The following is a 16,216-nucleotide window of genomic DNA, read 5'->3' as shown; positions in this document are numbered from 1 at the left end:
AATCGAATACGAGCCAATAGAGCTTCAAAAAGATTTATCATATGTAGAGAGTCCGATAGAGATTCTAGAAGAAAGAGAGAAAGTGTTAAAAAATAAAGTGGTAAAGTTAGACAAAGTATTGTGGAGAAATCCAAAGGTTGAAGAGTCAACCTGGGAGTTAGAAAGTGACATGAGAGAAAAGTATCCTAATTTGTTTTCTTAGGAGATTCTGAGGACAGAATCCTTTTAAGGGGGGAAGGATGTAATATCTAGGATATATCGTGTAGTTATTTTTGCTAATAAATAAAAATTTATGCATGTTTCGTGTTTATTCTGTGAAGTATTTGTTAAGTGGTATATGTGTTTGTATGTTTAAAAATAATATAAATTGAGTATTTTAATTTTTATATGCGCAAAATAAAATATAGATAATTGTCATATCTTCTTATTTATTTTTATGTTGATTTATGATTTTATAGGAAATATATGGATTTTATAAATTCTTTTTCCGAGTATTTATAAACTATTTTATACAATCGGGAACCAACCGACGTCACCCGTTTTTATGTTTTTATAACCCGAAACTCTTTCGAGAACTTCTTCCTATTCTAATTGCAATATTCCGAGCATTTTCCATGTTTCGACTTTTTCGATCCGGCATACGGTTTGTCCTGTGTGGGTCCAGGTGCAATATTTTCAATACATTATTCGTTTCGGTAAATCAATAAAACTCGTATTTTCGATAAACGGGATCTTTTTATTAAACTATTACAATTATCACCTCGTAATACGTGTAACCAGGCGCTGAGACCAAGACCGCAGTACAAATTGTACTGATTTGGATAATTATCCCGAAAACCGGTATCGTTTCGATCTGTTTTTATAAATAAACGTACCATTTTATATCCAGAATGATCCAACGAGATACTAATTTTCCGTAATTATAAATAGCCTTTACCGTATTTTATTTCGTACCGAAAATCATTTACAAACAGTAATTATAGAATTTTCCAGAGAAAAACCCTAATTTCATAAAACGTTCTGAGAATCAAACTACAGTTTCAAGGTGTTATTAAAATCCGTTTGGAAAGCTCTGGTAACCAAAACGAAGGATTTGGAGTGTACTTTCAGATTCCAGAACTTGTTTCATTGCAGAATCAAAGGTTTATTTTCTTTAATTTTATTTATATTCGAATTATTTTGATTAAAAATATGAATTTTTTTTCGGATGATTGTTTGAATGATTTGATGCTTGCATGTTGTAGAGCTTGTTTTCCTGATGATTTTGATATGTCATATGACTGATTTGGAGTTCAATAACATGTTCAAAATTGAGTTTAATTTTCGAATTTTAAAATTAAGGAATATAACCCGTATGAATGTTCTTAATTGAAATTTAGGCCTTTTGTTCTAGGGGTTATTAGATGTTGAAATATAGTGGGTTTTGTTCCTCATGAAATTTGCAATCGATTGGTGTACAACTCGTTAACAGACGATTCATGGTTTGAACGGAGTTGTGTTTTGAAGTTTACGTCGGGTCACCGGAAACCGGCGAGTTTCTTGAGCTTTTTCCGGCCAATTCTGGAAAGGGTTGTGTGTTTTGATTGCATATACAAGTTATTGGTAGCCTGTAGTTTAATTCTGGACAGTTTGGTGGCCTGAGGTGGCCGAAATCGTGTTCTCCGGCCACAGTCCGGCGAGTCGACGACGGGGGTTTGCAAAATTGCAAACAGATCCCCGAACTTTTGAAGAAGATGAAGTTTAGTCCCTGAACTTTCCAGAACTTGCAAATTTAGGATTCCTGTTTATAAATTATTTAAAAATCATATTTCCTATTTATTTTAATTATGAAAATTCATTTTTAATTTCTGATAATTCCAAAAATTATTATTTTAATTCCAAAAATTATTTTTAATTCAAAAATAAATCTGAATTAATTAGTTAATTAATTTAAGTTAATAATTAATTAGTTAATAGGTCAATTAATTTGAAAATTAATTGATTAATTGATTTAATTAATTGATTAATTAATTTTAATTAATTATTTAATTAGATTTAATTATTTATTATTGATTTAAAAATTCCGAAAAATAATTCGAGCTTTAAAATATTACTTTAAATTGTTTTCAAGGCTCAATAATTATTAGAAAATTATTTTGAAGCCAGATGTGGCCAACCGAACCCTGTTTATTGCTTTAAAATTGATCTAACGACCCGGTTTAATTCCAAAAAATGTTTTAAAAATCATACTAAATACCCGAAAGCCTGTTTATGACCTGAGACTTCTCTATAAATGGAATGTCATCGATTGTTTGACGTGTTGTGTGCTATATATGACTTGTTTGTTTGACGGTCGGTTTATATGTTCGATGTTTACTTGTTTATAGCATAAGTTTCAATCCGTTAGTCAGATTTGGGTAAAGCGAAGGGTAGATAGAAGTGTATATCAATTAGAATTGTATGAGTTGAGTATTGATAGATGTTTATGATATGTGAGCAGAAGAGGCAAGGCATAGGAAAGGGAAACAGATAGTCGAGGAGTAGGAGATTGTGATTGGAAGTTAGAGAAGTATAGTAAGCTAGTACCAGGCAAGTGTTCTGAACTTTCTCGAGATATATTATAGTTGATTGATAGTCCTGTTTTATATCGCAAGTGCTTTGAAGCACTGAACCCTAAACCTTGATTCCAGTTGTTGATCTTTGAGCCGTAAACCTTATTCTTTCTGAACCATTGATTGTTGTATACCCGAATACGAACCACAGATATACGATACTACTCCACAAATACATACAAACTAAATGCCAAACACTGAATCAAATTGCTTACATACTCAAACCATTGTACCTTATGTTTTGAAACACCCAATCTTTGCAACCTTGAAACTTTGATTCCTTTGTTATCCAATTCTTTCATTACCCAACATCAATTCTTTGAAATTTCCATATTGATCATTTATGAAGATTGAAACTATTTCATTATTGAACATCCAATGTTGCTTATGATTTTGTTTATTGCTTTACATTGTTTATTCTGTTATTATGTTAGAATTGGATTGTTTTATAAAATGGTGGACCGGATTCATGGTCAGACCAGATTGGTGGTCAAGTTAGGCCAATGTGTGCCTTGGATCCAGTAATTAGAGCAGAGCTGTGTGCCTTGCTCGAAGTTAGTGCGTGACTGATCAGCATCTTAACCTTGGTTTTAAAATAAAAATATAATATCCAATTCTAAATCATTAATCATTGTTCACTTGATACCTTAACCATTTTCACTTGACGATCATTATTCTCAGTCTTGTCATTGTGACTTGTTGAGCTAGTTAGCTCATTTGTGCGATGTTGTTTATGTTCTTTTCCAGTTAAGAAGGAACCAGTTGGTGGCGAGGATCCCTGATCCAGTGCGAGAGCTAGGGGTCCAGGTTGATCGAGTTAAGCTAGCTAACAGCTTTTGAGATAGTTTAAGTTTGTAAAAGTTTGTAATAATGTTAAATGTTCAGTTCTAAGTTTGAATAGTTGGGATTTGGACGTTTGTAATATAAGTGTGTGTGTGTGGCTTGTGTACATACTTTAACCTGTTGCGGTCCATGGTAGTTGGTATGTAGGGTCACTACATATTATTATTATCTTTATTATTGTTATAAGCAGGTTATAAATAAGGGGTGTGTGTGTGTGGACCCCAAACTTCTGACCCGGGTTTGGAGAACGCCATATTTATCATTGCATCCACCTTTGACAGTATTTCTTGATAAGTTTGTTTTTCCTATAGTAGTTGAATAGAGTCAGCAAGAAGATCACTCTGAGAAATATTAACAATGATTTATGCAGGCTCGGTGTCTACATATTCCCTTTGAGAAGATAGTTCTTGTGTGACTGGATGTGTTGCAGTTGCTAAATCCTTTTGAGACTTAGATTCTTGTGTACTGACATCCTTGGCAAGAGGTTGAGTCTTTTTCTTCTTTCTGATGTATCCAACTACTTCTTCACTTTTTCTTTTCAACTGGCTTTTTGTAGTTTTCTTGTGTTCAGCAGTTGCTTCAATGACTAAAAGCTTGTCGAGCAGAGCACTATCATCAGTAGTTGGCTCCTTGGTTCCAGTAGTGTCAACAGTGTCAGCAGGATGTTGATCAATGGATTTCTTGATTTTTGATAAAGGCCCTTTTGGCATCTGATCATCTGAGTCAGAATCATCTTGTATGATCAGTCTTCTTTTCCTGACTGGAAAGCAGTCTTCTTTCTTCTCACTCTCACTTAGTGAGGCTTATTTAGCTTTCTCTCCAGATGTGACAGATTTCTTAAACAGCCTTTTCTTTGTTACAACTGATGTCTTTGAGAGACAACAGAGGAGGCTAATTTAGAAGCTGGGTGTGTTTGCTGTTTGGAGCTAATTTAGAAGCTGGGTGTGTTTGCTGTTTGGAAGAAGAAGTGCTTGGGTTAGAAACAAGATGGGTGGTTTCTTGATTCTCAGCATCAGGAACTGTAACAGAGGTGTCAACATCAGGATTTACAGGCACTTGTGTAGGAGTAGGTCTATTTCTTAATAGAAATTGCCTGACCTCTCTAGGAAGAAAGGGAGGTCCTGAAAATTTATTCTTTTCATCCCTTTTAATATGATCAGTGATAACCTTTTCAGAAATTTGAAAAACAGGGAGTAATTCATCATCATCAAAAATAACATTAGGGCATAGAAAATTGAAAATCAGTTGTAGAAATCTAGTATACCCTATTACTCCTGAAGCATCTGCTCTCCTAAAAATTATGAAGTATAGTATAGTATTGCCATAATCAAAATTACCATAGTAAAGAAGAGAGTACCCAATTTTCAGAGAAGTGGATGGAAGAACATCAAAATTTATTGTCTTATTCAAGAAACATCTACTGATGCAATTAAAGAAAAAGTTCCATTCTCTTTTCAGTTTAGTCCTTGAAGTTTTCCAATGGTTGTGATTTCTCCTTGATAGCCTAAAGTCCTTAGCATATCAAACAGCTGCTCAGTGGCATGAGTATTAGGAGCACCATCAAAGGCAGGCAATCTCAAGGCTTGAAGCAGAATATCAACATCAACTTCATATCTTTGGCCCTCATAATCAAAAGAAAAACCAGTGTTTGTTGAATTTACCAAAGTTGTATTCCATACTTCATTTCTTTTAAACTCATTCAATTCTTCTTGCATAGCCATGACCCAATCTGCATCCTTAAGTACATCCTCTACTTTCTTTGGCTCTTCTTTTGAAAGTAGATTATGATATAAACATTCATTCTGAGTTGCATTTCTTATCTTTACACCATCATCAGGATTTCTTATGATCAGATCAGGATTATGATCTTTAGTCCAAATTATGGCACTGGGAAGTGTCCTTCTGGAGCGAGATGCAACCCTTGAATTGTATACCTCATCAAATACATTTGAGGCTCCCCCTGAATCTATTGTATTATCTCCTGATGAGATATGGGGACTTGACTCATGTTCATCTGATGTTGAATCAGCATTGGATTCTGAGAGATTAGATTGAGAAGAACCTTGAGATGATTCTTCAGTGTTAGTACCATCAGCTGACCCTTATTGTTGCTCCCCCTCAACATGTGCAAGTTCATTAGTACAATTATTATCTTCAGCATCTGAAGAAGTGTCAGTATTTGGATCATCAGGATTCGTCAATTCATTAGAGTTTGATCCAGATTCCAACAATGCATTTTCATTTGCAAAGATTAGACTTTCATGAGTGTCTTCTTTAAAATCAGGAATCTTCTTATCATTAAAAGATACATTTATGGAGATAACTACAGTGTGTGTTCTTAGATTGAAAACTCTATATGCTCTTGATGGTGAGTATCCAACAAAGATTCCTTCATCAGCTTTTGATTCAAACTTTCCTAGCTGATCAGTATCAATTTTCAAAACAAAGCACTTACATCCAAATACATGAAGATGTTTGAGATTGGGCTTCTTTTCCTTCAGCATCTGATAAGGAGTAACACCATGTTTGTTTATCAGAGTGATATTCTGAGTATAACATGTTGTGTTCACTGCTTCAGCCCAAAAGTAAGTGGGTAGTTTTGCTTCTTCTAGCAGAGTTCTGCCAGCTTCAATCAAAAGTCTGTTCTTCCTCTCAAAACACCATTTTGTTGAGGTGTACCAGGAGCTGAGAATTGTTGTTCTATGCCTTTGTACTTGCAGAATTCCTCCATTTTGAAATTCTTGAATTCAGTGCCATTATCACTTCTCAGAGTTTTCACTTTATGGGTGGATCCATTTTCAATTTGCCTTATGTGGTCCAGAAGAATTTTTGGAGTTTCATCCTTCCTGTGTAGAAAATAAACCCAAGTACATCTAGTCAAATCATCAACAATTACGAATGTGTACCTTTTCTTGTTGATGGACATTATGTTTACTGGTCCAAAAAGGTCCAGGTGTAGCATGTGATATGGCTCAGAAATAGAGAATTCTATTTTGCTTTTGAAAGATACTCTTGTTGTTTAGACTTTTGTCAAGCATCACAAAGACCATCACTTGAGTATGGCATGTTTGGTAATCCTCTTACAAGCTCCTTCTTGGCAAGTTCATTGATTGAATTGAAGTTGAGATGTGAGAGCTTCTTATGCCAGTTCCAGCTCTCATCTACTGATGCCTTAGAGAGAAGGCAAGTTGCTTCCTCTTCAAGACTTTCATGTAGCCTTGCTTCATATATGTTACCATGTCTGTATCCTATCAAGAAAATTTTCTTTGACTTGTTATGAACAACTTCACAGTGTGAGTCATAGAATACCACATGATAACCTCTGCCAGTGATTTGACTGATGCTCAAAAGATTATGCTTCAGTCCATCTACCAGAGCTATATTTTCTATTGATACCTTTCCAATTATCAAGTTGCCATATCCCAGAGTGTGTCCTACATTTTTATCTTCATAAGATACATCTGGGCCAGCCTTCTTCTCAAATTCTGACAGCAGGAATTTATTTCCAGTCATGTGTCCTGAATATCCACTATCCAAGACAAGTGTATTTTTCTTGTTACCTTACAATCAGAAGAATAATTAATTAGAATGATTTTTAAGGACCCACACTTGTTGGGCCCTCTTTTTGGACAACTTAAGCCTTTGTGTGTCAGGAGTACTTCTGACAGTTTTTCCTTTGTCAGGATTTGTCTTGTCAGAAGCAGATTTAGTAGAACCAAGAGAATTAAGCACACAAGCAACTTTATTAAATTTAGGCAAAGGTTCATAATATTTGTGATACAACTTGTGATAAGAACTACAAGTATAAATTGAATGCCAACTACTACCACAATGAAAACAAGGATTTTATGGTTTATAAAATACTGATCTACCCCTAACATCAGACTCAGGATTAGCAGTTTTCAATTTCTTACTCCTCCCGTAATCAATAGCAAGATGATTAGTATTTCCACAGTTAAAACAAGTTTTTCTAGGAGCATTAGGAACAACCTTGTAATTTGAATCCTTAGAAATACCTTGCTTATCATTCATGTTTCTTTTAGGACTTTTTACTTGAGGTTTGTCAAGGACCTCAGATAATTTCTTTTTCAATTGTTTTGATGACAAAAGTCCTATGTTCTTTTGTTTCTTAACAGTCTTAATGGTTTCCTTGCTCTCCTTTCTTTGAGATTTACCACTTAACAATTTTTCTTGTGATACTGATGTTGAACCCTTTTCAAAGATGGATTTGGGTTCATCAGTTTCTGAAGAGATGAACTTAACAGGAGTCTTAAGGGAAATTTTATTTTCAGTGTCAACATCTTTAACTCCATCTTTATAGCCTAGGCATTCTTTCCAGTTTTTCTTTGAGATCATCTCATGAACCTTTTTTCCTGAATCAGTCAAGGCTTTAAGGGATTTTCTCTCATTTTTTAGATCTTTTTCTAACATATTGTATCTAGTTTCATGGATCTTTACTGTATGTTTAGCTCTCTCACTTTCTTTCTTCAAAATCAATCTGATTTATTAAGTCAGACTCTAACTGTACATTTCTAGATTTCAAGATCTCAATTTCATTTATAAGTCTATCATTTTCTAGAGTCTTATTCTTAAAATTACCATGCATAGATTTAAGAATAGATTTCAACTCAGATATATCTCCAGTATCAGAAGAGAAGAAGGAAGTTGGTACCTTTGACTTAGAGGAAGCAGGATCATCAAAGCTAGCCATCAGTGCATAGCATGTGTCTTCATTTTCAGAATCAGAGGAGTCCATCTAATTCTTGCTTGATATGATCAGGGCTTTATTCTTCCATTTATCATGCTTTATTTTCTTGCACTCTGTAGAAAAGTGATCAGGTTCATCATAGTTGTAGCACTTGATCTTTGTCATGTCTACCTTTCCAGCTTTAGAATCCTTTCCATCTTTTCTTCCAGTTGACTTCCTTTCACCTCCAATAAACTTCTTCCTGAAGCTTCTGTTGTTCTTAGACTTCCTGAATTGCATCCTCCTGAAGCCCTTAACCAGCAATGCGGCCATTTGCATGACATTAGAATCTGTCATGTTCTCATCAGCTTCAGAATCAGTATCATCATTAGGATTTGATGATGAATCATCAGTATCTGATTCTGGAAAATTGTTCTTCTTTCTTATAACTCCAACATACTTTTCTTTTGAAGCTTTATCATTTACTTTCAAAGCAACAGATTTCCCTTTGCTATTTTTCCTCTCCTTCCTTTGCTGGACTTCCGAATCATGAGTTCTCAGCATGCCATAGACTTCATCCAGAGTAATTATTTCCAAATCATATTGATGTCGTATGATTGAAGTCTGAGTCTCCCATTCTTCATTTAAGGCTCTCAGAAACTTGGTGTTTGAATCCTCTCGATCATACACTTTTCCCATCAAAGACAGATTGTTGAGCAGGGTCAGGAATCTGTCATATATGTCAGTGAGACTTTCATCAGGCTTGGCCTCAAAGTGTTAATATTCTTGAATCAGAACAGCCTTTTTGTTCTTCTTGATGGCCATGGTTCCTCGACATTGAGTTTCAAGAGCATCCTAGATCTCTTTGGCAGTCTTGTAGGCTATAACCCTGTTTGACATCATAGTATCAAGACTATTATGCAAAATGTTTCTTACCTTTGCATCTTTCAGCATACCTACTTTCTCTTCTGGTGTCCACTCACTCTTCTCCTTTAGCTGATAGTGTTGAGCAACAGTAGGAGTTGCAGGCACCAGTTTTGTTGGCATATATGGTCCATCATTAATCATATCGAGATAATCTGGATCTGTAGCTTCGAGGTGCATGAGAATCTTTACCTTTCATGTAGGATATTCGGTCTTTTTCAGAATGGGAATTTTAATACTTTCATACTTGTTCAGAGACATGTTTAGATCGTTTATGATTGTAAGTTTATCAGTGAGCTCTGATACCAATTGTTACCCAGTGAAGATACAATTATTTAAGGGGGGTTGGATACAATTGTATAAATGTTTTGAACAAGTAATAAAATATAACAACTTTTTATATATCTGATAAAAACTGTTACAAAACTCTCTCAAGAAATACTGATATTCTTGAGAGCTTCTAGGTCGAATGATACTCGAGATCGACACACTATGTGATAACCTAAACTGTGTTTATATACTACATAGCTACAACAAATCAATCTAAGATATGCATTATCAAAAACTAACTGAAACTGATACATATCTTCAACTGAATGGATAAAGTCCTATAACTCAGACGTAAAAGATATTTACTCCACAATACAAGGAACATAACAAATCTTCTAAGCTGACCCTTCAAATACCGATGACATCCAAATGCTGATGATGTGTCAAATCCTGACGACACATCAAATACTGATGACACCAAACAGCTAGATCCTGAGCTCCTTCTGATCATTGAGAATTCAATATGTAACATTTCTGTTCTTCATTATCATAGCTCATTCAAAATCGAACTCTTCATATTAATACTCATTTTGATGTTATATCAAATTAGATATCAATACAAACTTTGATGCTCACAATATTTCATACTGAAGTAAACATCAATCATTTATATTAATACCACTTTTGATATTCAACAACAACCTAAGTATCAACATCAATCAGAAACTGAATTAAAACTGTATCTCATATTTTATCCAAAATAAAAATACTTGATAAATCATTTATTATATAATTATCAAAATAATTTAGAAATAAGACATCCTTTAATAAAACTTTATTGCAGATGATAAAATCTCTTTAATTGTCTAATAAAATCCATATTGGTGTAGTTATTAATCTCTTCTTTATTCCACCTCCCTTCTTCCTTTTCTTCCCTCCTTCTCTTTGTTCTATCTTAAATCTTTAGTTCTGGAAAACATTCTTCTCACTTGTCCATACAAAAAACTTTTTATTTCTCTTATCCATTATAAAGGGCATATTCATCTAAGTTAAGCCTCACACAATTGCAGCAATTTCTGAATTCTACTGGTGTCCTTACTTTCTCCAAATTCCTCATTGCTTTGATTTCGGATTTGAGAATCACATCAAAATTTGACTTAATATAATTAGAATCGATTTCCATTTAACTGACCATTAATTGGTAAAATTAACCAATTAACTCACTTAATTGATCAATTACACCAAGTGATGACTAGCTAAATAAAATCAAAGACCAATTATATATAGTCAGATTGGTTGTAATAACCTCTTTCAAGAACCGAGATTACAATTATTTGGAGTATCAATAGGAATATCAATAACACACGGAAGTATACTTTCTATCTTTAAGAGTAAAAATATTTTCCAAAAATTTGGGCAGCATCTCCTTTATATTATTGACTACAAGTCGTACTCAAGCCGACACCAACAATCAATCAAACAACCAACAATCAACCCACAAGTAGACCAATCAACTTCCGCCTTCTAAACTTACCATTTCACCACTATACATAATACTAACCAGTACAACCATATTTTTAGTTCAACTTAAGATTTTAGCGAACAATTCTTATTATACCATACATTTTCTCATTTCTTCTGGTTATAATAGAATATCACTAATGAGTACAATTACAAATTATTCTAGAATGCTTCTAGTTCATGTTTCAATTTAAGCTCTCTGATTGACAATTCATCTATCCTTGAAAATAGACACTGATTCTTATTAATTAACTTGCTCAATTTCTGATAACCAACACAAGATCTCAACCAACACTATCATATTCTTGTGAAAGAATTCCATTGGTTTTAAAGCATTACTTCTTAAAAAATTTCGCAGTTGAATCACCATATCTTCATCTCCACTTATGTCTTTCTATACTGAACCTCTTTCACTGGCTCAGTTATAAACATCAAATTTACCATAACCCACTTACTTGGGTGGAAAAGCCTAACCATTCCTTGAAGAACACACTTGAAGTTTATTCACAACTAGAATTTCTTTGATCTTGAACCTTTATGATAAATATCTCCCACATGATTGAGGTATTCTTCATCTTCACAATGTATTAATCGATTATCTGGTTATTATTAAAAATTTCTTCATTCGCTTTTGTTGTCCAATCAATCATTTTCCTTATCCGATATACGCAGCTTTACTTTCTTATTTCTCTAGTTAATTTACCTCATACGGTTCGCTAACTACTTCAATTCATGCCAAAATCTCAGACTTGAAACGTAGCATGTATACAGATTTCCGCTTCTGATTTGATGTTGTCGTGACAACCACGTGATTGGCATAATGATTCTTCTTTGCACGTATATGTCAACCATTTATTGGATTGAAATTATCCAAACTTATCATGTAACTCCATTTGCTACATGGGTTCATTTCACTTCCTTTTTAAAACATTCAAAGAATAGACCTTACATAAGAAGGGAATTTGTGTATATGATCTTGATTGGAAACCTTTTGTAAAGAATAACAATACAAGGAAACAATCGGAAGGATCCATAAATCAATAAATTATAATTGAAGAAGAAAATATGAATAATGATTTAGATATGAACGAGACAACCATATTTGTACTCAAGATGGCCATTCTTTCATACTATATGGCGTATAGCACATAATTAGGTGGCATCCCACCAGACTCTTCGTTATTCTGATAAAGAGTCACACCATAACACTGCTTTTCTCAATCAGAAAATAAGACTTGAGGGAAAAATGATTTTTGAAAGGAATACGATAATTTTCTTATCACCTCATAGAGCAGATTATGAAAGAAGTTCATACTTTATTCAAGATTCATAAGAATGTATAGTCTTATAAAAAAGAATGATAATATTGGTCGCCATCCACATATTATCTGTTTACAGCTTCAACGCTTGTCCGATCAATAGATCCCATTAATAAGTGGCATTTTATACCACTTAGAACATCTTATAATGGCTTGAATTGATGTCTTGAAATCATGTATTTTGTGTATTTGATGCGTTTTTCTAGTGTTTTTGCATTTCAGGGTATAACTTGCGTATGTAGGAAGAATTCATCAGAAATAAGCCTAGGGAAGTGTGTGGCATTGGTTGTGGAAAGTTGGGGGCAGAACGCAGCAAAATTAGGAGCAGAATTCAGAATTTTCCAGAAGGTGCTTGGGCGCCCGCTCAGGATGCTGGGGCGGCCGCCTGGGAGCTTGGGCGGCTGCTCAGGGACGAAAATTTTAATACTGAATCTTATAATCCTTATTCTGATGGACTTCTGAGACAGATGGTTCTTGTGGGCTTCTATATAAGTAGTTCTCAGAGACGTTTCACAAAAAGTGTGGTATCAAGCAAGGAGCAAGGAGAGAAGGAAGAAGACCGTTTTAGCACATTGCAACGAAGAAGAGGAAGCATACGTTTTCTTGTGATTCTTTTATTTTTTGTATCAGTGGATGCTAGTTTTCTTTACATTGAACCTTATTACTCTTGTGACATACTCTGGTTTTAATAAGTATTTTTATTAGTTTATATTGTGTGTATTATCATATTTTTATATGAACCCATGGTGACGATGAGTTCTATCATGGGCTAATCGTGATCATGGGGTCATACCAGATTTATTATGGATTTCTTTAGTTAGTTGTTTAATACCTTAGTGTGTGATGATTGTATGATATCTAGCATAGGTTGTGCTTATTCGTCTTATGTGCATCGCGAACATATAAAATAGTCTGTTAATCTTCTATGAAGCGACGGTGGATCTTGAGGTTTAAACCTTGCCATGCTAGCTAGGTTCATGTATGTGTATACATGATTAGTGGGTAACTCTAACCATGTTACTTGCCCTGTGTAATCATAAAGAACAACTTGTGCTTAAATCATTATGGTGTCAAATTTTGTAGACATATAGGGTCTCAACATAGTTGATGCCTATTCAACTTCTATCTTGATTGTGGATGTTTGGTAGAATGGTATTAGTACAACAAAAGTTGGCTTTTATCAGTTTCGTGTTGTTCGATTAATATCATCATCGTTACATGCTAAGGGTAATAACGATAACTATTGAATGAAGTCTTAATGAAGTTATGATCTCATGTGGGTTTAATATTGTTAATTCAAGTGTCAATTAAGTGTTTAATTCTCGTAGTTAATTGTAGTTAATAATTAGTTAATCAAATTTAAGTGTTATTGTCTTGACATTGAGAAGTAATCATACATTGGTGAGTAAGTGTTAATTGAACATAACTAGTCTAAGTCTTTGTGGGAACGAACTAGAATTTATTCTATATTACTTGCGAACGCGTATACTTGCGTGAATTATTAGCGCGTATTTTTGCCCTTACAAGTTTTTGGTGCCACTGCCGGGGACTCGGCGTATTTGTTTAGTTTATGTACTTGCCATCAGTGGTCATTAGGACTCATTGATTAAGACGTGTTACTTATTATTTCCGGTTATGTTTCAGGTACTCTAGCGAGCATTTATGTAAACACGTTCTCGCACTCGCAAGAGAACTTTAGATACGGCTGAGGAGACAGACTCGGTTCTTGATATTCCGGAGAAGATAGATTTTGAAGATTCGGATAAAGAGAGTGAGCAGAAAGAACCAATAATCATGGGTGATCGTATAGTTCCAGCAGCAGATCCAGCTCTTATGGACTTTTCTCGGCCTAAAATTGATGACATTCAGTCAAGCATCCTTCATCCGTCTATTCAGGCTAATACTTTTGAAATCAAGTCGGGCACTATTTAGATGGTGCAAAACTTTGTTTCTTTTGGAGGTGCTGCGACTGAAGACCCCAACATGCATATCAGGAATTTTGTCGAGATCTATAGTACTTTCAAATATAATGGTGTTACTGATGAGGCTATCAAGCTAAGGCTTTTCCCATTCTCTCTGAGGGATAAAGCTAAGGACTGGTTACATTCTGAACCAGCAGGGTCCATCACTACTTGGCAAGATCTTGCGCAAAAGTTTCTGGTGAAGTTTTATCCAATGGCCAAGACTGCAGCTATGAGGAGTGCTCTTACTCAGTTTGCGTAGCAACCAACAGAATCTATGTGCGAAGCTTGAGAGCACGACAAGGAGATGTTGAGAAAGTGTCCACATCATGGTATGCCTGACTGGATGGTGATCACTGGTTTCTATAATGGTTTAGGGGCCCAATATCGGCCCATGCTCGATGCAGCAGCCGGAGGTGCCTTGTGGGCCAAAAGCTATACTGAGGCTTATAATCTTATTGAAACTATGGATGCAAATGAGCATCAAAACCCAACTCAGAGGATGATGCCTGGGAAGGTAGCAGGTATTTTGGAAGTCGATGCAGCTACAACTATTGTAGCGCAGCTCCAAGCGCTGTCTTTGAAGGTCGATTCTTTAGCCAACTACGGAGTCAATCAGATAGTTGTGGTCTGTGAGCTTTGTGCAGGCTCTCATGCTACAAATCAGTGTTCTCTTGTGAATGAATCTGTTCAGTATGTGAATAATTATCAGCGACCGCGGCAGCCTGTGCCAGCTACTTATCATCCTAACAACAGAAATCATCCCAATTTCAGCTGGAGCAATAATCAGAATGATGTTCAGCAACCATATCAGCAGCCTATCAGTAAGCAGTTTAATCCACCTGGATTCCAGCAACCACAGCATTATGCTCAAAGGCAATCATATCCTCAACAAGGAGGTGCTGCTCCACCTTCTAGTGCTGATTTCGAGGAGCTCAAGCTGTTATGCAAAAGTCAGGCTATTTCTATCAAGACCTTGGAAAATCAAATCGGTCAATTAGCCAATGCTATGCTCAATCGTCAACCTGGCATACTTCCCAGGGATATTGAAGTGCCAGGCAGGAAGGAAGCTAAGGAGCAAGTAAAGGTTGTCACCTTAAGGTCTGGAAAAGTTGCTGATGCTGAAAAAGTGAAAGATGGAGAAGCTGAAGTTGTTGATGAAGAAGAGAAGCAAAAGGAGAAAGCGGCGGAACCAAGGAAGACTACTGTTGAACAAACTCTGCTTGAGGGTAATACAGGGGAGAAATAGCTCTATCCTCCACCACCTTTCCCTAAGAGATTGCAACAATAAAAATTGAATAAGCAGTTCCGTAAGTTTCTGGAGGTGTTCAAGAAACTTCACATCAACATACCTTTCGCTGAGGCTCTGGAGCAAATGCCTAGTTATGCAAAACTCATGAAGAATATTCTTTCAAGGAAGGTGAAACTGGATGACCTTGATACCGTTTCTCTAACGGAAGAGTGCAGTGCTGTGCAGTAACAAAAATTACCTCCAAAGCTTAAAGATCCAGGTAGCTTCACCATTCCTTGCACCATTGGCAAGTTGTCTTTCGACAACTGCCTGTGCGATTTGGGAGCAAGCAACAATCTGATTCCATTGTCTATCTTCAAAAAGTTGAATTTGCCTGATCCAAAGCCCACCTACATGTCTCTACCAATTGGCTGATTGATCTATTACATACCCACGAGGCATCGTGGAGGACGTGTTAGTAAAGGTTGATAAGCTCTTCTTCCCTGCAGACTTTGTCATTTTGGATTTCGAGGAAGATAAGAAGATTCCCATAATTTTGGGAAGACCTTTCTTGGCTACAGGCCGTACCCTGATAGATGTGTAGAAAGTTGAACTTACTATGAGGGTGCAGGATCAGGATGTGACATTCAATGTATTTAAGGTGATGAAATTCCCTACAGAAGACGAGGAGTGCTTAAAGGTGGATTTGATTGATTCTGCGGTAACTTCAGAACTTGATCACATGCTAATGTCTGATGCCTTAGAGAAAGCCTTAGTGGGGGAATTTGACAGTGACGATGAGGATGGCAATGAGCAACTACAATATCTAAATGCTTCTCCTTGGAGGCGAAAGCTAGACATGCCATTTG

The sequence above is a fragment of the Apium graveolens genome, chromosome 9 (genome assembly GCF_009905375.1).
Source record: "Apium graveolens cultivar Ventura chromosome 9, ASM990537v1, whole genome shotgun sequence".
Classification (NCBI taxonomy): Eukaryota; Viridiplantae; Streptophyta; class Magnoliopsida; order Apiales; family Apiaceae; genus Apium; species Apium graveolens.
Note: the sequence above shows the minus strand (reverse complement) of the source record.